This window comes from Mustela putorius, unplaced genomic scaffold, assembly GCF_011764305.1.
Source record: "Mustela putorius furo isolate JIRA1106 unplaced genomic scaffold, ASM1176430v1.1 tig00000253_pilon_pilon_pilon, whole genome shotgun sequence".
In the NCBI taxonomy this organism is placed as follows: Eukaryota; Metazoa; Chordata; class Mammalia; order Carnivora; family Mustelidae; genus Mustela; species Mustela putorius.
The window spans coordinates 4403040-4429070 of NW_025421329.1; the positions used below are offsets into that span (position 1 = coordinate 4403040).

At 46.6% G+C, this 26031-nt stretch overlaps 1 protein-coding gene across 8 annotated transcripts in view; it reads right to left on the bottom strand.

Moving 5' to 3' along the window:
* Nucleotides 1–18080, bottom strand: part of RRBP1 (ribosome binding protein 1) — a 63189-nt gene extending 45109 nt beyond the window's left edge. For all 8 annotated transcript variants that reach the window (XM_045078436.1, XM_045078435.1, XM_045078439.1 and 5 more), the window contains exon 1: nucleotides 17949–18080. The gene's annotated coding sequence lies outside the window, so the exon portion shown is untranslated. The remainder of the gene's footprint in view (nucleotides 1–17948) is intronic.
* Between the last annotated feature and the right edge of the window lie 7951 nt (nucleotides 18081–26031).

Here is a 26031-nt window from a genome sequence, read left to right on the forward strand (position 1 = left end):
TCAATTTCAATGATTCTAGAACCAGCCTTTTGGTTTGTGATCCAGCATACCCAATTAATTTTCATTATTTCTTCTTCTCATTTCTAGTGGTTTATTCTGTTCTTTCTAACTTTCTGACATAAGACATTTATTAATTTCCAGGCCTTTCTTTTTTCTTGCAGCAAATACTTAAGGCAATAAATTTCCCTCTAAGTACTGCTGTGGCTTCATCTTACAAGCTATAGCACACACACACTATTTTCACAGACTTGTGAGGTAGCTGTGTCCTTAACTCCCCTAACACTGGGGAGTTTTGAATTATCATTGACAGTTCCTCATTTAACTGTGCTGTCATCACAGACTCTGTTCTGTGTGATATGGGACAAAGCTTTCAGAGTTTTAACCAGGATCCAGACATATTAATAATTTTTTCCATGACCCAGGATGCAGAAACATACACATTAGCATTTGTATATGTGTGTGTATATTGTGACATACAACATATAAATAATGAGCTTTCATGAAATAATACTAGTACACAGATGCACCAGTATTCTCTACACCATTAAAACATTTGAAAAGGTTTTTTGTAACCAATTAAATTGATTTTGAGGCTCAACATACTGATTTAGACTATGGTATTTGGTATATTTTGCTAGACTGTGGTCAATTTTTATAAATATGCGTGTACTCTGGAGTGTAGGGTTCTAAGCGTATCCTTAGTTTGAGCTTAAAAATGTTTTATAGAACCCTGTTTTGCCAGCTCAATCTAATAGCTATTGAGAACTCTTAATATTTCATACCATGATCATGGACTCAGCGGTTTCTCCTGGAAATCTGTCAATGTAGGCTTTATTTGAAGGCCATCTCATTAGCTGAACTTCAGGTCAGCATTGTTACACCTTCCTGATACAGCCTCTGCTATTTCCCCCTATTATATAGTGACCTTCTTTATCCCTAAAAATGAACTTTTTTTTCCCCAGGAAAGTCTAGTTTGTCTGATTATTTAAAAAGTTATATCAACTTTTGGGAGGTTAATATTGGCCTAGAATCATTTTCTATTCTTTACTTTCAACCTTTCTGTGTTCGTATGTTTTAAGTAGAACTCTTAAAAATAGCATAAAGCTGGATTTTATTTTAAGACCAATGTAGCAATTTGTCTTTTTAACTGGTAGGTTTAATTCATCAACGCCTATTGTGATTTCCTATATAATTGGACTCATTTAAACCTTTATTTTGTCATTCCTATTTATAATCCTTCTTCCTTGCTTATTCTGCCCTAACCCCCTTTATTTCTGCATCTATTGGACTATTAAGGTTTTATCTCCTTTTCCTCTATGGTGTTTGGAAGTTAATACATGCTGTTCTTACTATTTTTTTAGTGACTACTGAACTTGTAACTAAAAAGTTTTTTTAAAGATTTTGAGAGAGAGAGAGGGGCGCCTGGGTGGCTCAGTGGGTTAAGCCTCTGCCTTCAGCTTGGGTCATGGGCTCAGGGTCCTGGGATCGAGCCCCGCACTGGGCTCTCTGCTCAGCAGAGAACCTGCTTCCCCTCCCCGCCGCCCCCCGACTGCTGCTCTGCCTACTTGTGATCTCTGTGTCAAATAAAATTAAAAAAAAAAAAAAAAAAGATTTTGAGAGAGCACATGCGTGCACACATACATGAGTGGGGGGGGAGGGGCACAGGGAGCCTGATTCAAGGCTCCATCCCAGGACCCCAAGATCATGACCCGAGATGAAGGCAGACACTTAACCCACTGAGCCACCCAGGCATCCCTAATCAAAATGTTTTGTCCCTTCCATATTTCTAACCTCATTTCATGTGTCTCCAGCCACATCCTCAACAGCAGCAGAACTGGAGAAGGTCTGACGTCTGGTGCCCTTCCAACTGACATGAGCCCCTTTTCCAACCTGATGCATCCTCCCCTTTTCCATCACACCCCAGACCTACTCCTCGTTTTTCCTCAGACAGTTTATGTGTGCATTCCCTAAATGTTGACCAATTTATTCGCGGACCACTGCTTCTTGCAGCTTACCCCCTTCTTTCCAAAGTACATCCTTGACCAGCCCTTTCAGCAATGAGCAGCTCTGGATCAACTTTTTCAAGTCCTCACAGACCTGCAATAATGTCCTTATTCCACCCGCACTCTTCATGAATGGATTAGCTGAATACAGAATTCCATGCTGACGTCCTTTTCTCTCACCACTTTGAAGATATTATTTTATCTGTCTTCCTGTCTTCTGGCTCTTTCTGGTGGGGGAGGAGGAGTTATTATTGGGAAACTCACTATTCATTTGTTGTTCCTTTATGACACCTCTAAAAAAAAAAATCTCTCAGAACTTTTAAGATTCACTTTTGGGGTTCTAAAGACTCAACAAAATATTTTTAGGCATGTATCTTTATCTTTTTCAGACTCATTACGCATCCTGAGCTTGAGGGCTCACATTTTTCATAAATTCTGGAAAACCCCAGGCCACTTTGTTCTTTGAAAATGTTCTTGCTCCTTCTTTGCGGCAGGATTCCTAATTAGACCTCAAGCTCTCCGTGCCACTTGGGAAAACTCCTCAGATATATGATCCACTTCTCCAATGGTCTCTTCAGCTGAATCTAACCAGCTCTATAATCAGTCCTTTGAATAAACAATTTGTTTTCAAGTTGGCCTGGTTTTTTCCCTGGTATTATTTTTCCCATATTATTTTTTCCATTAATGTTTTTTATCACCCACTTTAATGCCTTAAATAGTGATTTTGTGTCACATCTTTGGTGGGACTTTATCAGAGGAAATCCTGTCTGGGCTGAGTTGTGGGCTTGTCTTAGAGCAGTTTAATCTTTGCTTCAACCAGGCCCTCAGAAAGAGAAAAGCCATGGACTGATTTTTACACAAGGCATGGGCTTCCCAAAAGCAGGTTCTCATGGAGACGGACTTGGCCCCAGGACAAAACAGCGAAGCTCCTGGGTCATCTCCCCTGGCCACTAGGTTGCCCTTCCCTTGAGAGTGCCGCCCTTCAAGGGAGCGAGTTTCACATGAGAGGATGAGGGGAGGCTCAGGTCCCATCCCCCAACAAACGAGCCCAAGACCTAGGTGACTCCAGCTGACAAGACTCCACCCACACCCAGGGTCAGCTTACTTCTAGGCCTCCCTCATTCCCCTCGCCCTCCACTTATAGCCCCTGGCAATCTCTCTTAGTACTAACTTATAAGCTTATCTATGCTTTTTTAGAGAATGTTTATTAACTTTAACATTTCTAAGTGTCTGGAGAAGAGGGTTTTCGGATCACCTCATCCAAATACTAAGTGTAATCTCTGATTTTTTTTTTTTAAACCCAGAGAAACTAAGAGAAAATTCCGTCACTAAACAACATATTCTGAAATAATTTATTTCATGTTTTAAGAGAATGGAAACAACTTTAACAAAACAATGCTGTACTCATTTTGAAGAAAGATGAAACACTAAAAATAGAAATGTACTCTATTATAAGCCTTTGCTTATTCATCGGCTATTTCAGATTCAATTTCTATGCCTAAGGAAAAAAAGAAAGAATTGACAAGTTTTTGTGTTTCTCCAAAATAACAGTCTTTCGAAAAGTAAGTACTTCAAAAGGCCTAAATCTTCCTAGAGCTTACAGGCTTCCCCTCATCAATGAAGACAACAGGCCTCTAAGGTAGGAATCCAGAACCCTGACTTCTCAAAATGATGACAGTTAAGATGTGCTGGCCCACGACAGAATTCTTAATGGGCCAGACACCAGGCTCCCAGAAAGCCGGGACCAGTCTCTTCGGCACTGTATCCAAGCAAACCTCAGCACATCAACACTCCCAAGTGCACAATGAAAGAAGGTTCTACGGAAAATTCCATTAGGATAGGAGTTGTGCATTAAATGGCTGTAAGGATCACATCCAAACAGAAAAACATGGGTATCCTGGCAGAGGAAAATAATGCACACTGTGGGGACTTACATGCTTTTGGAAAGACTTATTTCTTGATTCTTCATAGTTTTCCCACCATTACAAATGTGGTAACTGTTTCATTCTGTTTGGTGTTGGTATCCAGAAACATAACAGATTTCTGCAGGGTGACTTTGCCCCTCCAACAACCTCGCTTAATTCTAGGACACCTCCTTAGGTTTTTAAAAATATTTTCTACATACATAAGCATCCTACCTGTGGATCATGTCTTTGTTCCTTTCTCCCCTATCTTCCTATCTTTGGCTTCACTTTTTCTTGAATTTTCCCTCCAACACAGTGCTAAAGAGAAGGAATGACAGCAGCCATCCTGTTTTTCCTTATCTCAAAGGGAAAGACTTTGATGTCCTGCTGGTTAGTGTGATGTTTGCTTTTTGTAGATATCTTTTGTTTATTTTAGGTTCTTGGTTCTCTTCTTGGTTCAGCATCTAAATTATATTTTCCTAGAAGTTTATTTATGTTGTCAGAACTTGCAGAACTCTTCCCATGTGGAGATGTTTAAAAAAAAAACAACAAAAAAAGTTCTTCTATATATGATGTGTGTAGAGCCCCCTCCTCAGGATCCTTCAGATATTTTTAATAAACATCTACAACACTGGATTTTATTTCATTTATTTTTATTTAGCTCAAGTTGTTCGTTCTAACCACTTACCTTTTTAATGTCTACTACATCTGTAGTAAAGTCCCATATTCCATTCTTGAGAAGATTTTGCCTTTTTCTCGATCACTTTTGCTTGATATCTGTCAAGATTACTCATCTTTTCTAAGAATGAAATCTTGGCTTTGTTGGCTTCATCCATCTACTTACTTGGTTTCGGTTTCATTCACCCCTTCTCATCCATACTTTCTTCAGACTGGTTTCAGTTTATTTTGTCTTTTGTAACTTCTGGAGAAGGATACTTACTTATAGCCCACTACTTTTCATCTTTTCTTTTCTGATGTATTTAAAGGTACATATTTTCTTGTAAATAATACTTCAGCTACATCCCACTAGTGTAGAATTTTCATTACCACTCCATTTCCCCTTTTACTAACCTAGTTAAAAGCATACTTTTACAAAATTTCCAAAAGTGGAGATTTTCTATTTCTTTTTATTCGTGTTTCCAGTTTACTAAACTGTGGTGAGATTACCTGCTCTATATAATTTCAATCCTTTGATATTGGTTGAGACTTACTTTAAAGCCCCAGATATGACCAATCATTGAAATTTTTGAAGCCAAATATGCGTTAGTTGGCTGCAATGTTTTATTTATATATAGTCCTGGACTATATACAGTCTTTTGTTCAAAGTTCTAATCATTGATTTTTGTCTGGTTAGCTGTCAATTACTGACTGGATGTGCTAAAAGTCTTTACCATGATTACAGATTTGACCCCTGCTTGTGGTTCTGTCAATTTTTGTTTTATGCATTTTGTGATTTATTAAGATGCACTTAAGAGTTAAAACTGGCATTATCTTTAAGCCAAATTAAACTCTGATCACTGTTAAGTGTGCTTTCTCTCTAGAATACTTTCTGTGTATGTGACAAAGCCTCTTTTATATAACAATAATATAACACCAGTTTTCTTTTCTTTCTTCTCTTCCTCTTTCTCCCTTTTTTAAAAACATATTTTATTTATTTATTTATTTGACATAGAGAGCGAGAGAGCGAGAGACACAGTGAGAGAGGGAACACAAATGGGGAGAGGGGAGGGTAAAGCAGGCTCCCTGCTGGGCAGAGAGCCTGATGTGGGGCTCTATTCCAGGACTCTGGGGTCATGACCTGAGCCCAAGGCAGACAGTGGCTTAACAAATGAGCCACCCAGGCGCCCCATCTTTTTTTTTTTTTTTTTTTTTTTTTTGCATTAAGTAATCCTTATGCCCAGCGCAGTGCTTGAACTCACGAACTGGAGATCAAGAGTCCTATGCTCCACTGACTGAGCCATCCAGGTGCCCCCATACCAGTTTTCTTTTAATAGACTTTCTACAATACATCTTCTATCTTTCATGTTCAACCTGTCTCCTGTATACAGCACAAGAGTGGATTTTTAAAACCCAGAATGTTATCTTTATGTTTTAACTGCAGTTTCTAATCAAGTTATACTAAATATGAATGCTGATATATTTGAGCTTAAATCTATAATCTATTTTGTGCTGTTTTCCCATCTGTCCTTTCTTATCTCTTTTTTAAAAAAGCATTCCATTTCCCCCCCCTTCTGCTTGTACAAAAGACAGTTTCTATTCTTTAGTAATTACTGTTAAAAAGAACATGCAGGGTCCCCCAAGTTCAAAGTTAAATGAGTCTACCCTTTCCCCTAACTCCATTATCCCTTCTGCCTTCAATGGTACAACGTTTTTATGTATTTAATACTCTCCCTTTTCCAGCCACCACCCCCACACCAAACGATACTATTATTCTTTTACATGTGTTTACAGGGGTCCAAATACTTACCACCCTCTTTACTCCTTGCTTATACAGCTTACTCCTCCCATTTGCCATTGCTTGACCTCCAAGAGCATCCTGCGGAATTTCCTTTAGCAAGGAAGGGTCTGTCACTAATGACCTGTCCTGGTTTTTGCCTTAAAAGTAATCTGGGTTTCTTGATTTTGGACTTCTCCCCGCTTCTGGTTCCTCTATCACTATACTGCCTACATATGGGTGTTTTCTCCTTTTTTGGCTGGGTGCCTCATCTACTCCATAAAACCCTCAGGCATCATCTCGCCAATACTGGCTCTGGCCCACGATCTCTCTCCTCTCCCCGAATCCCAATTAGACACTCTTCTCAGTCTACCCTCCTTGATTCTTAATCGGTCTTAGAAATTATTCATCTATTTGGGTTTCGAAGATGAAATCTGTACATTTTATTCTGCTCTTTCAGTTCACTTTTTCTCTTCAATCTGCTGGGTTTTTAATTACAATTATCGAGCTGCTCATGTCTAGCGGTTGTCCCTGCTTCCTTTTTAAATTCTGCTAGGTCGTTTTACAGTTTCCTTGACGTGTATGTATTTTCGATCTAGTCTATTACTTGAAGTATAGTAAGAGGCATTGTTTACAATCTCAGTCAACTCCTCCACGGTCTCATATTTTCACAGATCTGTTTCTGCTGGTCCCCATTCACAGTACTCTGTATTCTTTGGGTTTACTTATTCCTAACTAAGGACTGCTCACTTTCCTGTGAAAATTACACATGGGGCTTCACTACGCCTGGAATAAAGGAGCAGTCCTTCAAAGATCTGCTCATCTGCTCACTTGCAGGATGGCCCAGGAGCACTGTCTGTGCAGGTCGACTCTAAAATAAAGAATTTAAAAATCGGCTGGAGAATTTCCTTCCACTTAGGTCATGGGATGTGCAAGAGGTACAAATTGTGAGTACCAGCTCTCAGGAGGGGAATGGGCTTATTTCTGGGTTGCCTTCACCCTGGACGCAAAGGAGCTCTCTGTGGAACTCTCAGTAGACAGGTTCTTCCATCATACTGCCCCCCGTGCCCAGAGATGTCCTCAAAATTCAGAATTTTCCTCATTTACCAAATGCCCTTGGGGTTGGGCTTACTGTCCAAGGTCACTCCTTTCACTGAGGTTTTGGTTTCCTCATTATCTTCCAAGAGTAAATAACCCAAGTGTCCACAGTTAGATGAATGGACAAAAAAGAGGTGGTATACTTTACACACACACACACACACTCACACTGGAATATTACTCAGGCAAAAAGAATGAAATCGGGGCGCCTGGGTGGCTCAGTGGGTTAAGCCGCTGCCTTCGGCTCAGGTCATGATCTCGGGGTCCTGGGATCGAGTCCCGCGTCGGGCTCTCTGCTCAGCAGGGAGTCTGCTTCTCTCTCTCTCTCTCTCTCTCTCTCTGCCTGCCTCTCTGTCTACTTGTGATCTCTCTGTCAAACAAACAAACAAATAAATAAATAAATCTTTAAAAAAAAAAAAAAAAAAAGAATGAAATCTTGCCCGTTGTGAAAACACAGTCACACCTTGAGGGTGTTACATTGATTGAGATAAGCCAGATGGAGAAAAACAAATACCACATAATTTCACTTGCAAGTCATTATCTAAATCACAAAAACTAACAATCCAAACCAAACTAAACCCAGATTCAGTTACAGAGAACAGAGTGGTGGTTACCAGAGGGGAGGGAGGCTGGGAATGGGAGGAAGTAAAATGGTTGAAGAGAATCAAGTGGGACAAAACTTCCAGTTACAAGACAAATGAAGTCCTGGGGATGTGATACAGAGCATGGGGAATACAGACAATAATATTGTACCAACTTTGCACAGTGACAGACAGCAACTGAACTTATTCTGTGATCAGTTCTCAGTGTATGCAAATCGCTGCTGTACACATGAAATAGAATACTGTATCTCAATTACACTAAAATAAAAAAAAGAAAATATCTTCCAAGCCATTCCATGCTTTTCAGAAGGTGCTTTTTATCTGTTATATAGCACTGGGCCTGCACCGCCCCCAACCTCATTCAGAAGACTGGTCCAGACCACCCAATCACCAGAACACAGTGGCCCCTCACTTCTTGGGGCTACTGACATTTGGCACCATTGTGCCAAGAGACACTGATGTTTGGCATTCCTAGCCAAATGAAATCCCAGCCAACCAAGCTCTCAAAAGAAAAAGGTGATCATCCCTGCTGTGTGACAGCAGGGCTGGCAGTGCTGCTAGGGATGCTTCCAAATCCAGACCCGGATAGACATCCATCCCAGGAAGAGGGGAGTCTGCAGTCCACCCCCACTGACCTGGGTGGGGTCTGCACACGGATTCCAGGAGGTGGGAGGAACTCCAGGTTAGAAAGGTGGGGGTTGGGGCTGAATGACACCTGGTATTCAACTGCTGGCTCCTTTGTTTTTAAAAAATCCCCTTAAAGGCACCTGGGCAGCTCAGTCATTAAGCCCATGCCTTCAGCTCTCACTCAGGTCCTGATCCCAGGGTCCTGGGATCGAGCCCCGCATCTGTCTCCCTGCTTCTTCCTCTCCCACTCCTCCTGCTTGTGTTCCCTCTCTCACTGTCTCTCTCTGCCAAATAAATAAATAAAATCTTAAAAAGAAGAAGAAGAAGAAATAATAATCCCCTTATTACTCCAACACACATTACGTTAACCTGGGGCTGGGGCTCAGATAACTCAGTCCCCAGATTGAAGTTCTCCCTTCATTGCACAAAGAGGAGCTGCATTTCCACTCAGATTTGTGGTGAAGAGGAAGCATTTGCTCATCAGCAACAAAACCTGACCCTCTTCCATGAGCCTTTTGCAAAAGCCCACCTCGGATTAACGAATTCCATGGCCAAATGTTCCCATCCCAGTGACAACTGGGAAGTGCGGTAGGAGTTATTTCTTATTAACAGCGACAGTAACTCAAACTTCATTCTGGTTCCTTTTTAAAGTCAGCCATTGTATAATATATTCCGAGCCCTCCGGTCCTGCTGATGGGAGGATACATGAGTCCCCGCACCTTGGGAAAAAGTCTGGCCTCTCTTTTAAAGCCCAGCATATGCCTCCTGGAGGCTTGCAATCCTGCTCCTAGGGACAGAACTAACAGCCATGTGGATCAATGGTCACCGCACTGAGGGGCAGGACTTTATTATATTTCACAATATCATGCAGTCTCTGCTATATTACATATGGAGCCCCCAGTTAACTCTCCAAGTACCCACACAGAGTGGAACAGGCACAGGCGCAAGACTCACAAGCCAGAGCACCCACATGACAATGACCGTGAACTACCAGGAGGCTGACAGCGTAGAGCACTCCCACCCACCACATGCAAGGAAAGGCCCAATAGGGCACGGGATGCATGATTCCATCTATACCCGAGTTCAAACACAATGGAGCGAATCCGTGTGCCAGGAACCAGCAGAGCCGATACCCTTGGGGCTGGGCAGTGGCTGGAGGGGGCAGAAGAGGAAACTATTGGGGGATATTTCTTGATCTGCTGGTTCAACAGGGTGATTGGTTTGTGGCAGTTTACAACTGGGCTACAGACTTGTGACAGCACTTTTCTGTGTGTGTAGTTTAGTTAGTTAACTAAAGTAAACTAACTACTTTAGTTAGTTAACTAAAGTTAACTACTTTAGTTAGTGTAGTTTACTTTAAAGTAGTAGTAAACTACTTTAGTTAGTTAACTAAAGGTAACTACTTTAGTTAGTTTACTTTAGTTAGTGTAGTTTACTTTACTTTTTAGTAAAGAGCTTAAAAATATATATGCCCACTGTGGTGGCAAACCGTATCACATGGAACTTGAAGGCAGAGCGTCTTTGGTCGCTGGAGCATATGGTCCTGTCACTGCTGCCACGTCGCAGCCCTCTCCCAGGCAATGTGGCATTGCTCCCGCCCCTGAAGAGCTGGGTGACTGGGACCAAGGTGGGGGAAGGCAGTCACCTCCTGCCCCAACCTCACGACCCATGGCCACGCCCACCGCACTGTCCTGCGCAGCAACTTTTTAAAAATCCAACTGTTCAGAAAAAGTCTCCAACTTCATAAGCTCCCAACTTTAGGAGGGAAGCAGATTAAGACAGGAAATAGCGGCTGAGCTTCAGAGTCATGGCTGAAGTTGACCCTTTTCATTGTCCCTTGACACGCCACTGTTTAAGACTTCCTTAAGGGGATCAATAATTCATTTATTTTTTAGCACTGACTCCTCTTCCTCAATCACTGTGATTGATTGCTACTAAGCTCTGAAAATTACTATTTCTCTTCCTACTTACAACAAATCCTGAGAAGACAGAACGAAATGAAAGTGTATTCAATAAAAAAAAGGCTCCATCTAATTCCTACTCAGCAGGAGTCTTAACTGACAAGAAAACAGTTTGGATCTAGTCAAGTGGTACATTTTAACCACTGAATGGCAGGTTCCAGAGAAACATACCACCTGGGCTTTGGGCAGAGCAAGCGTCTTCACCCTTCCAGGGAAAATGAGTAGGCCAGACGCTCCCATCTCAAAGGGCGAGGAATCCGGGATCAACTTTTCATTTCCTTGCCCAAAAGCAAAAGCAGGAAGAGGGGAAGGGAAAGAAAAGGAAGGCGGCAGGCCAGGAATAGACGCTTACCAACCAGACCACCTGCCCCAACCACCTCCTCCGGCCTGCCCTGGCCTCCGCATGCCAAGACCTCCGAGGACAGTGAACTCTGTGCGAGAGGCAGGAGGCTCAGCTCCTCAGTGTCTGTGCTCCTCGAAGTCTGACTAAAAGAGAGAATAAAATGCCAACTACAAGAAAAGAATTTTCCTCCTACCACTAAGAAACACTTCTTGCTCACTAAATACAAAATCCTCCTCTTCTCAGAAAGAGCCAGCACATTGTTCAAAGTAAAAATAACATTTTCTTTCCTGGCGAGCGTGTTGTCGCTGATACGCTCAGTTCTTCCCCAAGCCCCACCTAAGACTCCTCAGGCACAGACGGGAATCGAGGGTGCTCGCTGCGTGTCCTCCTCCTAGAAGCGCGAGCAGCTGGGAAGGGCCCAGCCCCAGCGAGGCACCATGACAGGGACAGCGGGCTGTGGGGAGACGAGGCGCACGGAGATTAATGTAACTGTCCTGGAGGCTTACAGCAGCTGGGAGAAAGCCAATGCGCAGGCCTCCCACTAAGGGTCACTTCGAAGCCCTGGGCTCTGGGGGCAGAGCAGGAAACATCCCCATTCAATAGCGTTCCTCTGTGAACGTTGCTTGCAACCTCTCCACTGGAGCCAGGCTGGACGGAATCCAAAAATCACTTGGCTTCGTAATATGTTTTTTGTGTTTATATGTGATGCTCTAGGAATCCTGACTACTTCAGGCTAAACAATAATATACTCCTAGAACACGAACACGAGAAAATCCTCTCCCCATGAGCTCAGCGAGGACAGGCATCCACTGTGGGCCAGGCACTAGGGGTACCTCAGGGAAAGAGAACAGATGCATCCCTGCGTCGGCAGAGTGGACAAAGTCAGTCACGTATGTGACATGCCTGGCTGGCGATCACAAAGAGAAAGCGATACAGAGGAGTGGGACAGGGAGCAGGGATAAGAGTGGGGAATCGCTAGGGGCTGTCACTTTAAGCAAGGTAGTTAGGGAGAGAAGAATTCACTGACCTGAAGACGACCTGGCGCGGGGGTTGGGGGGAGCCAAGTGGCCATCTAAGAAACAGCTTGTGCAAAGGCCCTGAGGCAAAAGCATGCCTGAGGCCAGTGGGACTGGAGCAGAGTGAAGCCCAGGTGAAAGCAGGGACCTTGGGGGCCACTATAAAGACTCTGGCCAAGGAGGCTCTTGAATAGAGAAGTGATATGACCTGCTCTGGAAACAGACTCAAAGGCAGAGGGTGAGGGCAAAAGCAGGGACACCTCCTCAGAGCCAATGAAGTAACCCATGAAAGAGAGGAGAGTAGTTTGGACCAGGGTGGTACCAGCAGAAGTGGTGAGAATGGCTGCGTTCTTGCTTTGTTTTGAAGGGGAGCTTTGCTGTTGGACAGGATACAAGAATGAGAAACCAAGGAACTGAGGATAAACCGAAGTTTGTGGCCTGAAAGATGGGGCCATCTGGCCTAGTTTCATTTTACATGAAGAAGAAACTGAAGCCCAGGAAGGATAAAAGTCAGGTCCAAGCTCGCACCACTTATTTCTGAGACTAGAACCCCAGCTACCGCTTCTCTCTCTGCCCCCTCCTGCAGCTAGCAGGAGACAATGGTGACCACTCAGGTCACACCTGGACGCCCTCCAACTCCTCTCTGCTCTCAGATGCCGAAGTAGACACGGCTCCCTTGAGGACTGCCAATACCAAGCATGTATCGTAAACGAGGACAGGATGCTGGTGAATGAGAGCCACAGGCCCTGCCCGGAGAGGATGACCAAGTCCAGGGCTGCCATGCAAGAAAGCAGACCTGTTGAGCAAACATTTTCATTCTCCCCAAAAGAACCCCCAAAACTAGATTTTTAATGAGAAAATTCTCCTTTAAAAGGTGGCTTTGTTGTTTAATAACATGAGGGCAGCCAAACAGATCTCATGTGCCGGCCAAGTTCAGTCTATATAGGGCCCCGTCCTGGAACCAGTCTCAAGACAGCCTAAAACACATCGGGTCCACTCACACCTTGTCAGGGCCTAGAATTACAGGTTTCGGTTTAAGATGGTCTTTTTTTTTTTTTTAAAGATTTTATTTATTTATTTGACAGAGAGAGATCACAAGTAGGCAGAGAGGCAGACAGAGAGAGAGAGAGAGGAGAAAGCAGGCTCCCTGCTGAGCAGAGAGCCCAATGCAGGACTCGATCCCGGGACCCCGAGATCATGACCTGAGCCGAAGGCAGCGGCTTAACCCACTGAGCCACCCAGGTGCCCCTAAGATGGTCTTTTATTCCAACCTTTGAGTCAGCAGATGACATTCATTATCACCATAAATAGCTGGTAACTTCCAGAACAATCTTAGTGAAACTCCTCTCCGACCAAAAAGAGAGTAAGCAGCTAGCTGCCTGTCATTCTAGGTTCTTTGTTAACTTTGGTTTTACCTTATTCTACATGGAGGACAAAGATAAGCCCACTAGTACAAGCAGGAATTCAAGAAGTCTTCCCAAATACTACCCACTGATCCCTTCAAAGTTGTATGGAGTAGAACAGATCCCTGCAAATGACCCAGGAATCAACTTACGTCAGCCAAGCATGAAAACACCAAGACACTGCTATGGGTGAGGTTTAAGGGCCAGCAGCTATTCAGATCTTGCCAAACTAATCGAATTTAGAAATTACAAAACTTTCTTCATAAATCAAAGTTCCTCCCCACTGCTAGACAGTGGGATATACACGTCATTCATGGCACTTAAGGGAAACACATAAGATGTGTCTGGTTTTTATTTGGTTTTTTAAAAAGATTTTCTGAGAGGGAGAGAGTGTGCACATGCATGAGCAGGAGGAGGAGCAGAGGGAGAGGGAGAAGCAGACTCCTCCCTGAGCAGGGGGCCCAACAAGGGGCTCGATCCCAGGACCTGACCTGAGCCAAAGTTAGATGCTTAATCAACTGAGCCACCCAGGTACCCCAGATGGGTCTGGTTTTTAGATGTGGGAGCTGGGATGCAGGTTTCAGAAGACTTGTCAGAATTTGTCTGCCTAGGAAAACAGCCTCCTAGGAAGTCCCCAAGTTAATTTTCTATAATGCAGAATGGCCCTCGTGCCCAGGCTCTCCCTTAGAATTAAATATTAACTTTCCCTACAAGCCATATGCTGTCGACCCGATACAGATTTGGGTTGGTCTGGATGACAATTCTGATGCTGTTGATAACAGGTTAGGAATGTTCCCCCGGCGGGAGGGCCACTATCTGTGCTGCTCCCCCACCTGCTTTTTTTTCTTGGTATGCAATTTGCGATGTACACAATGAGGCAGAAATCAATGCCTTCTAAGGGTGCTATCTTATTAAGGTGAAACCCATGAACTACCACTAGTCCACTGTTCTTGACATACAGAAAGGGCATCTTACATGGTTCGACATATTTTTAAATGATCAAGAATGGAGACTTGAACGTTCAAAGAATTCCAACTACCTCGAACTCTTAAAAAAAAAAAAAAGAAAGAAAGAAAGAAAGAAATTCCAGCTATCTCTAGATCAGCACTGTCCAGAACTCTCAGTGATAATGATCGGCTACTGAGCATGTGAAATACAGCTAGTGTGACTAAGAAACACTTTTTAAATTCTACTTGATTGTACTTGTTTTAAACTTAAACAGCTCTATGTGGCTACTGCACTGGACAACAGAGTTCTAGACCATAGTCTCCTCACATGAGAAACAGGTCTCATTCATTTATATTTATAGTGTCTAAAGACCTAGCACACAGGAGACATTTGATAAAGAAATGAAAATACCTTCTTGCACTGAATACATCTCAGTCAGGTGTGTACTTTCTTCCTCTGAAGCTCTTAATTCTACTCTTGTAGCTCCATGTCCTCCTGTAAGCAGTTACTATCCCAGCAAATGTGGGACTATCGGGTCCTGTGGGTGAACATTCAGAAGGCCACGCCCACACTGTCCAGCAGCTGAGCAACAGGAACTGGCCTGACCACCGCCTGATCTGCTGCGCCTCCATGTTCTCATCCACAGAATGGGAACAACCATACCTATTCTATAGAATGGGGTGGCTGCAAGGCCTACATAGGTGTTGGTAACTTTGATTCTCAACAGTCAACCTTAAAAACCAAGCTGAGCTCAGCTTGAGTTGTCCAATGAAGTAGCAGGCTAATTAACAAGACTATTAGCAGGTACAGTGGTCTACCTCACTTGGTTAATTATCGTGTTATAGGCCAGGCCTTAACTACTACTGTAGGCCCGGATATACAGCTAGATAGCACAGTCTCTGCCTTCCTAACTCTGATCATTATTTTTTCCCTCCTGAAACAAGATTTTAGTGAACAAAAATCCACAGTCTCCAAAGACCTTTAGAGCCCCTGCCTAAGTGTCATTCATTATAATGTTAGAGTTCCCAGAGATAAAAGAACAAATAAGAGTCTTGGGTCCTGATACTTTTAAAAGGTGTCCCTATTTCATAATAAACAAATATTCTGATTAAATCATTTCCATTCAACCACTTAGAATTTGATACTATATAATTAAAGCAGCCTGCTGACTTAGGGACCATTTCAGCAAAGAGCTTCATTGCTCAGATGTCACTCAATGATTCAGGATTTATCTAAAACCCTCCCATCACCAGCAAATAGTCATGCACCAAGGTACCACACTAACTTCTCTCTTTACAGACGTTCAGAGGCTGATTCCTAACTATGAAAGAAAGTAGTCCTATGACAGCATATGGTGCCTATGGCTCTCTATCCTCTCTCTCCAAACCTCAAGACACCATTCTTGCCCCTACCCCAGGCACCTTACAAGCCACGTGTGCATTGCTCCAGGTAAAGGGAAAACAGCCCAGTTTCGGTAGGTGTCTCTCCACTTTTCCTCCTTTGCATAAATAGAGAGGGAAGTGGCATCTCCAGAACCTCAGAACTAGAAACTTCTTTCTGGAAAGGAAACAGGTTGGCAGCCCATGGGGGGCTGACTTTTAGAAAGTTCATGAAGTAACTGAAACATCACCACGGAAAGCAGCATGCTTGCAGGATCACCAAGACTCCTCTGGTGTCAAGATTATGAGGAAGTTAGGAAGAGCACGCACAGAAGGAAAGCATAAGGAGGGAGGCAGAGTCAATTGGAGAAAGCTCCCCAGCGGTGTCCGGCAGATGTAAAACATGCAGCTGTCCCTCCTGAGTGCTGGAAAGAAGGCCTCGGTCTCCAGAAACACCCAGCAGCCAGAATTCTAAAGAGATGTCTAGCATGGCATGTTGAGGCCCTAGTGGTCCCACTTCCCCAAACTCCAAAAAATACCATCCAGATGCCCCCACCCCACAGGTTCCCTCGCTGTAAGCAAACAGTGATGTGGGAGGCTCCCAAGCACCCTTCAAAGTTTCATTTCCTTGGTGCTTCCCAGTCTGCTGACCTCCGACCTCCAGGAGCCATTGCCCAACTGCCTTCTGTCTGCACAAGGTCCTAGTTTTTCCCAGCACTTGCTGGGGAGGCTGCCTTGATTCTACTGTGAGTGGGTGGTGTATCTCCAGATTACAGATGAGGAAACCCAGGTTCAGAGAGGTTAAGGGACTTACATAGAGGGTCTGTAAATGAGAGCTGGGAGTGGAATCCAGACCTTGGGACTTCTGTGAGCCCTGGGTGCTGAGACAGGCAGGCTGGAGGCAGAACCAGGCTCCACCTCCCTCTAGTGACCTGCAAGCCCTTAAAAACTCAGCCCAGCAGTAACAGGCAAGACTTGTTGACTACTTCCTACGCGTTCTGGGTCTTCACAGCTTTTCTCTTAAGAAGAAACGACTGGCATCTCCGTTTTTTTCAGATGGGGAAAACAGACACCTGGAGCGAGACAGCTTGGCCCAGGTCACCCTGAACGCTGCCAGGATTTCAGAAGCCCACTCCCTTAACCGTTACACCACAATGAGCTACCATTTATTATCTGTAATCTGGGGAAGGATCCCTGACGCTTGGCGGACACCCTCCTGGAAGCGCGCACCCCAGTCCGTCCGCCCTCACCCAGGGTACGGTCTGGGGAGCCTGGAGGGCCGGGGCGGGCGCCAGGCCGGTGCCAGCGCGCTTGGCCGGCCGGGCAGGAGGTGCCCGCTTCCGCCTGGGCCTGGCACCGCTGGCCCATTCATCGTGGCCGGGCGGGGCGGACCAGGCAGGGCCCCGGTGGCCCCGTCACCCCGCTGGGCGCCTCGCGCCGGACTCCGCGCGGCCCGGCCGGAGAAACGGTGCCCCCGGCCCCGCCGCCAGGGGGAGCAGGGAGCCGCCGCCCGCACTCCGGGAAGTTGCCACCGCGGCCGCCCGGGACGTCTGGACCCTGGACGGCCCCGGTCCTTGCACGGCGTCCCCCACAGCCCCGAGTCCTAGGCCCGCCCTGCCGGGGGCCGCCCGTCCCCCCGCCGGAAGCGCCTCCAGGCCGCAGCCCGCAGGCGGACGAGCTCGGCCCGCGGGCCCCCCATTCAATCCCGCCCTCCTCCCCCCGGCCGGCCCCCGCCGCCTTCCGCCCGCCCCCCCCCCCACCCCTCCAGCCCGGACTCCAGCCCGGCAACGTCATCCAGCCGCTTCCCGAAACTTAACCCCTTCCTCCGCCAGCTGTACGCCGCCCCGCCCCGCCGCCAACTTTCTTAGCCCAACTTCGGAGCGTGCGGGCCGCCCCGACGGCCCGCAGGGAGGGAGGCGTCGCCACGTCGCGCCGCGGAGCCGCCGCAGGTGCCCCCCCCTCACCCGACGGCGAGGGCTGTGAGGTCCACACCGCGGGGCGCGCTCGGCCGCCGCCCCTGCACGGGGTTCGCCCGGCACACGCCCCCCGGGGCCCGGCCCGACCCCGAGGGTCGGCTGCCGCAGCGACTGCAGGCGGCAGGCGGCGCCGCCGGGGGAGGGGCCGCCAATGAGACGTGTCACTCGCGGCGCGGCCGGCTCCGGCCCCGGCGCCCCGACGGCCCGGCCCGCGCGCCGCCGCCGCCGCTGCAGGGCCCGGCCAAGTTTCTTACCTGCAGCCGGAGACGCGGGAGGAAGAGCGAAAAGGCAGCAGCCGCCGCCGCCGCGGAACAGGGAGAGAGGAGCCGGCCGAGCCTCCGCCGAGAAGCCGCCCCCGAGCAGCTGCAGGCGCCGCGACCCCGACGCCGTCCGCCCCGTCCGCCGTCCGCTCCGGCCGGTCGCTGGCTGCGTGCGCGCGTGTGGAGTCGTGGCACTTTCTGCCTCGGAGCTGGCGAACGGCCCCCTCCGCCGGGATCGCCGCCTCCTGCCTTCCCCACCCGGGCCAGCCATTCATCGAGCCGCCTCTCCCCATTGGCCTGCGCCCCGCCACTCCGCGGGTCGCTGGCCAGTCAGAGAGCAGGCGGCCCAGCCGCGGCGGCGGCCATTGGGTAGAGAGGAGGGTCTCCGCCTCGGCCAATGGGAGAGGGGAGGAGCTGCGGGGAGCCGCGGGGGGCGGGGCCGGGGAGGGGCGGGGTCGCGCGGTGCGGCGCTCGGCCCTGCGCGGGGGCGGGGCGGGACCGAAACGCCCCGCCAAAGGGGGAGGGGAGCGCCGGTCGGCCCCGCCCACTCCAGGCTCGCGGCGCCTCTCGCTGTGGCTGCCTTGGGGCTGCCCAGGCAGGCTGAGGAAGGTTTGAATCCAGGCGATGCCGAGGCTGCGCCGGTGAATCTCCGCCGGCCGAGGTCGCGGTGGGTGTTACCCTGAGCGCGGTTGCGCAACCCGCCAACAGCCAGGAGGGAGGAATGCCTTATTTAAACCCACTGACTTCCCCCAAGCAGTGGCGCCTCCAGGCCCCGGGGTGTGAGGGCAAGTTCAGCTGGGTGTCAGCCCCGAGAGAACGAACTCTAATCTTCGAACAGATGGCATTCAGTACCAGAAAGGATTTTCTTGAGCAAATGGAGGAATTGGGATTGAAAGGCCAGAAGGTGCTCAAGGAGTCAATGGTGAATGTGATTGTACCCATTTTTAGGGGTGGTACAACAGAGTACAGTCTATTTGAGTTACTTGTACAGAGGGAGCACAGTGGGCAGAGCAATACATATGATCCACCCTGTGGCATTTTACTCCTTGTAAGGAAGAGGGTGAGAGGCTCTGACCCAAGCAAACTCACCCGTTTCCCAGAAAACTGAGCAAATACTATTTTTCGTTATATGGTCTCCTCCCCTCAGTATAAGCCAACACTGTCTTTTCATAACCAAATAAGTCTTTCACTTAAGATAATTTTTGGCCTGGTTTTTAACCATTATATCAGGGTCTCTTAAGCCCAACTCTTTGGACTTGAGCCAAAGCCAGCTTCTTTCAAAGTAAGGTTTCCAAAAAGCCAACAGGGCTGCTACAGCCTGATCTGCTTCACACCATCCCGGGCCCCCTGGCTACAGAGTCCTGTTCCTAATATGTATTTGTTGGACAATTTCACATTATCATTACCCCCACCCCCATCACTGGTACTGTACTAGTGGTTGTTAGAAAGATGTGGAAAATACAGGCTGTGGTGAGGGAGTAGAGGGGCTGAGCTGAAGTTAAACCGCTCATTCCTATTTTTAATCTCAGCAGTTCCTTAACACATTAATGATTAATCAATGGGAATTAACCTGGATTAACTTTCAACACACAGTCTTTTTCCAGTGGTGATTCTCCACTTGAAATAAAAATCCAGAATCTCAGCCTCTGGCTGGTGTATCAACTAGTTCTAATTGACCACAGGTAAACTAGTTAACTTCTCTGAACATGGGTGTACCCCTCTAGGACTATCTGGGTTTTAGAGAGGGAATTCATTCGTTCATCATTCATTCATTCACTGGTGTTTGTTGAGTGCCTGGTATTCACCAGCAGGCTGAACAAGCAGCCTAGAGTGATAGGCAGACCCAGTAAAGACTGAACTGCCCTCGAGGACCTTGCTGTGGGCAGAGACCCTCATCTTATTCACTGTTTAGGTATTGCTAGAAAACGTGCCTGGAGGGTCTGGAGGGCTCGCAGTCATATCTTCTATGCAACTGTGACCCAGAGCCTGTCATGGCACCTACACAGAGTAGAGGTTCAGTAAACACCTGGTCTGTAAATATGTTAAATAAATTACAGGATAGCAAAGTTCCTAGGCGTGAGGGGTACTTACAAAAAAGGGGCTCTCTATTCCTTCCCATAATCTAACGTTTGGTTTGGCCTCAACACAATGTATGTTTCAGTATGGAGACGTGGCCTGGCCTAACCCTTCGCCTCTTTCCTCCCTCCCTGCTCCTTGTCCTCCGTCTACCAGGCTCCACTAGGGCCAAAGCAGGTCCCTGCCCTGCCACCTGGCCTGGCCTGACTCTCACAGCCACTGCTGTGCCCACGGACCCCCATCCTTGGTCATGCTCAGCCTCATCAGCGAGTTTTGGCCTTGCACTCTCCTAAGGTGTGTCTGGGAAAAACAGGAACCACCCCAGGTTTAGGAGGACAGGGGTCCTGTGGGGGAGATGAAGTGGCATAGTGGGTTTTAGTTGTGAACAAACAGAATGTTCTTTTTTTTTTTTTTAATTTTATTTATTTATTTGACAGAGAGAGACACAGCGAGAGAGGAAACACAAGCAGGGGAAGTGGGAGAGGGAGAAGCAGGCTTCCGCTGAGCAGGGAGCCCGATATGGGGCTTGATCCCAGGACCCTGGGATCATGACCTGAGCCGAAGGCAGATGCTTAACTGACTGAGCCACCCAGGCACCCCACAAATGAATGTTCTTCATAGGAAAACCTGAATATACAAGAAGAATCACTTAGTGTGGTCCGTTCACTCATGACCGTGCTTTGCGTTCTATTACTAAACACAGATAGTATTTTAAAAGAGTAGGCTGCAAAGATGAGAATCTCTTACAGTGTAAAAAGAGCTTTTGCTTTATCAACAACTATGAAAGGATGATAAATGACACACAGAATAGAATGTCATCAAGTGGAAACAAAGCCATCGTGACAATAAATAACATTTTTACATCCTGTCACGCACCAGGCACTGTTCGAGATGCTCTATGAGTAGGTAAAACTATTTAACACTCAGAACAACTCAGTAGGGGCACAGTTATTATCTCCATTTTAGGGATGAGGAAACTGAGGCACAAGAAGGTTGTTGTCTTGCACTTGTCAGAGGAGGAGCACTGGGCTTCAGGGTGCATGCACAGAACGCCTGCACTTGGTGCTAGATATCGAAAGGCACGCTGGATTGGGGCAGGGGATGGTGACTTCAGGGAGAGGTTTGTGATCTGACATCACTCCCTCAGCACTCTCTTTCCAGTAATAGTGATGCTCAGCTTGGTTGGCGACCCACTGGGTTAGGAAAACCATCATAACCGGCTTGGGAACGAGGCTATGGCAGAAGAGAGAGTGCAGTGATACTTCGTGAGGGGTGAATAGGAGGTGAAGTAGGAGAGGGTTGGTGACCATGGGTTGTGAGGGACATGGATCTGCCTCCTATGAGCCCCTGTTCCTGGCCCGAGTGACACCACTGGGGCAGGACCCACAGGAGAATGAACATGTAGGGGACAGGAATTGGGGAGGATGTTGCATGTTTATTGAGGTGGAATTTGAGGAGCCTGAAGGAAGTCAGATTAGAGATACTGTTTCTGTGACGCTCAGGTGCTGAGGCCAGTGTGGGTAACACAGACTGGAAAGCTAAGCCCATGAATGGAGGTTTGAACCTTAAGGACAGAGATGATCGCACCCAGCATATAGAGCTGAAAGCTGCATGTGGACAAGGACAAGAGAAAGCCAGTACTGGAGTCCTGGACAGAGAAAGGAAAACCCACAAAAGAATCTCTATCAATCAGCTATTGTTGCGTAACAAGCCACTCCAAAACTCAGTGGCTTAAAACAAAGCTTGAGGCTCAGCTGATCTTGGCTGGCCCACGCATGGGTCTTTGGGTGGCCTGGGGTTGACCTCAGCTCAGGACCTACTATGTTTCAGACCCTATTCCAGGTGATGGCGAGACAACCAGGAACAGGGCAAAGGCTTTCCTTTGATGGAGCTCACTTTATAGTGAGAGACAGAAAGTAGAGAAGTCAACGAATAAATAAACAAGATGAATCAAAATGGTGCGAAGGGCTACAAGGAAGAGAACAGCCTCTAGCGATAGAGACAGGCAGGGATCTGGGAATGAGGAGGGATGTGGTTGTAAAGAATGTAATCAGAGAAAACCTCTCTGGGGAGGTGACGGTTGAGTTGACACTTGAACATGAGAAAAAGCTGATCTTGTCTTGGAAAAGAGTAAGAAGAATTAGCCAAAAAAAAAAAAAAAAAATCCTGTGGTGGGGAGGAGCTTAAGAGGTGGTTCAGGGACTAAAAGAAAGGCAAGAGGTGAGCAAGGCAGGAAGGTACCTACATGCCACCCACACTCCCTAGGAGGTATTGGGAAGCCAATGGGGTTGAGGAGCTTTAAGCAGGAAAGTCTTACAATCTGATTTACATTTTTAAAAAATTAACATTAGTTAAGATAGCAGAATGGTGCATCCCCACACCAGCTGGGAGGGTTTTGCAAGATTCCAGGCTAGATAAAACCAGTATGCAGGTAAATATTTAACATTTGGTTCTGGAGGTAGAGGCGAGGAAGTGTTCTTAATTTGCAGCAGTTGCCAATTTCCATGGTGTCAATACTCCTATCATAGCTGGTTTTAAGCTGCTGAGTCACTGAACATAAAGGTGGGAAGAAATTTGCAGTAATATGCTATTATATACCACAGAGATAATAAGCTCATAAATAATCTCCGGTGTGTATGTAATAATAAAATGTAGTGAAATAATTGGAAAGAGATGATGTTGAGTATTTATTACTTTTGTTCTTCACACAATCTGTTTCTTTTTTAAAATTTTTAAGAGTTGGGGCGCCTGGGTGGCTCAGTGGGTGCCTCTGCTTTCAGCTCAGTTCATGATCCCAGGGTCCTGGGATCGAGCCCCGCATCGGGCTCCCTGCTCCACAGAGGAGCCTGCTTTCCTTCTTCTCTCTCTGCCTGCCTCTCTGCCTACTTGTGATCTTTGTCTGTCAAATAAATTAAAAAAAATAAAAATAAAAATAAAATTTTTAAGAGTTTATTTATTTGAGAGAGGAAGACAGAGAGAGCACGTGCACGAGTAGGGGGAGGGACAGAGAGAGAGGGAGAAGCAGACTCCTCGCTGACCAGGGACTGCCCCCCCCCCCGCGCCAGGATCATGACCTGAGCCAAAGGCAGATGCTCAACCAATTGAGCCCCCCAGGAGCCCCTCGTACAATCTATTTCATTGTAAGTTTATATCATTACATCTTTAATAATGGCTATGTTTAATGAACTACTTGAAAAATTCTTAAAAATGTAACAATCAGCTATCACAAGCCAGCTGGCTCCACACCACTAAATATAATAGTCTTCTGGACCGGAGTGAAAGGTGTATATCTGTGTGTGTACATGAGAGAGAGAGAGAGAAAGTGAGAGACCCAACAGGATGGGAAATTGTACATGTTCCTGTTGACATTTCTGGACTGTTGACATTACTTGTCTGGATTTCTGACTCATTGGGGTCGGGAGCTCAGTCTGATACCTCATGTTCCCTGAACACCTACCCCACTGCCTTGATTCAGGTATGCACTTGGCTTAGGTTGGGTCTCCCCAAAAGAAGACATTGAGGAAAAAAAAATTTGAGTGAAGGCAGTTTTTCTTCGGAAGGCGATCCCTGGAATCACGAGGAAGGGAGAAAAGAAGTGAGACCAGGAGAGAAGACAGCTGACAAGCAATGTGTCTTCAGCAAGTGTCCTCTGTAGGCAGCTGAAGCCCCATTCCATCAGAGAACTCTGGGCGATGGTGTAGAATATGTCTCAGCATCATCGGAACTGAAAAGCCAGGAAGCTTGAATACTTATTCACTAACACCCCACCATCACTGGTGGGAGGCTGCTTCCGGTATTTCCAACCCACAAAGTCCACAGGGCCCTGAGGAAGAAGATCGCTGTGGAGCTGCATAGGAATAGAGGACTGGATGTTAACAGACCACCAATAGCCTTGGTCCGAAACTCATGAACACTTTTTGAATGAATGAATGAAGAATGAATGAATGAACAAACGAATGAATGAATGTAGGGCCCTTTGAGCTCCTTCAAACACAAATTTACGATCTAGAAGTTTTAAAAGAGAATGCAGCTTCTTCTCCTCCACAGGTAGCATATTTAAACTTTTACCAAATCTAGAGCAGAAGCCCTATGATACATCCCAGACAGTTTAAGTTTTGCAGTAGTGTCACTTAAGATCAAAGTAATTTTATTATACACTTGAAGAAAAATTGCTATAGGCAGACTATAACCAGTGTCAAAAGGAAAATCAAATTTATGCAAAGAAATCGGACAGTAAGCATGAACCTAAAACCAATTTTTAAAAAAATTTTATTTATGTATTTATATGACAGAGAGAGTGAGAGAGCATAAGCGGGGGGAACCCAGCTGAGCCGGGAGCCTGATGCGGGGCTCAATCCCAGGACCTTGGGATCATGACCTGAGCTGAAGGCTGAGGCTTAACCATCTGAGCCACCCAGGTACCCCCCAAAGTACCAGTTTTTACGGTTGCTGGTAGAGGTAACAGGTAACTTGGGTAAGAATGTTTGGTTTTGTGTGGGTGACATTGGAAGTGAGCTCGGAGTTAGGAGTCTTGCAAAAATGAGTACTAACCCAGTGGCTGGCTCTGAGTCCCCAAAGAAAGCAGGTGGAAAAAAAATAGATGAAAATAAAAAATAAAAAATTTTAAAAAATAGATTCATGTTATATATCCAGTGCTTTTACTATTTCTAAAGTGCCATGCAGATGATCCTTACCAGAACCAGAAGAAGAAAGTATTATTATTGTACCTTTCGTAGCAGATGAGGCAAGGGACTTTACACTTTTGACAAAGTTAAATAAACCTTGGAGACTCCAGAAAGGGCATCTTTTCTTAACACACTCCTCTGGGCTCTGGAATCACACTCGTCCATCTCAGAAGGGAAGTACCAGTCATGAATAACGTATTGAAGTCCTGAGGTCAGCTTAGCAGCTCTCGCAGGACCTCTCGGGATAAGGTCTGAGAGCCGCAGAGTCAGAAGCACAATGGGGCTTCGTTTTTCCAGCCCTGAGTGGAAAGCATCCCTCACCGGCCTAGCTCGTTAGACATCTTGACTCTTCTCTGTAATTACCAGAGATGAAGAACTCAGGACTCCAGAACTTCGTCCCCCATTCCTGATTTACTTCTTTCATTCGATAAATATTTATGGAGCATTACCGCACGCTAGAGTCTATGCTAGGTGCTGAGAATTCAGCAGAGAAGGAGCCCATAGGACCCTATGCTCAGTGAGCTTACAGTCTGGTAGAGATGGGGGCAAGCAATCAATAATTCTTTAGACTAACGTTCAGCTTGTGGTAAGTGCTCCAAAGTAAATAGAGTGAAATGGTATACAGGAACTGTGAAAGACCTGACTGTCTCCCTTTTTGCTCTTTTTCTTTCCAATCCATCCTGCTTACTTTTAGCAAACGTAACCTTCGCCAATGACGACTCCCGGCCTGTCTTGCCTCCCCCTCACGAGCCTGAAACCATTCCCCACACATCAAATCTCCATTTCTCTGCCTGACTTTTGTGGAATTCCATCGCCTGGCGTCCCTCTCCCTTCGCCAAGCTCTGCCTTTCTCTGTCTGTGCCCACCCTATGCCTCTACCCAGAGCAGGCTCTCCCCAGCTCTAATCATTCCCTCCTGATGCACCTTTCAAGAGCTGCCCTTGGTCGTTCATTCCAGAATCAGGTACTAAGTTTGCCCAGTGGAAGGCGCAAAGCTGGATGGGACTTGCTTTCTCTCTGTCCCTGTAGAGCCCATGGAGATGCTTCCTCCACAAAACCTCCGAATGCATATTTCCCCCATTACCAACTCCACGTAGAGGTCACTCTGACACGAATGGCCCCAGAGTTCACGGTCAAAATCTGTGCACAGGAATGACGACTCTTCAACAAAGATAAAAACTTACGAAAGGCCTGAGTCATACATTTTCCTTCTGAATTCCCTGTGATTTTGGAAGTCCTTTCTTCTGTCTTAAATCACTCCTACCTCACCGTGTCCTCGTGTACTCATTTCTTAAAGTCTTACTCTCCCTGGCTCTA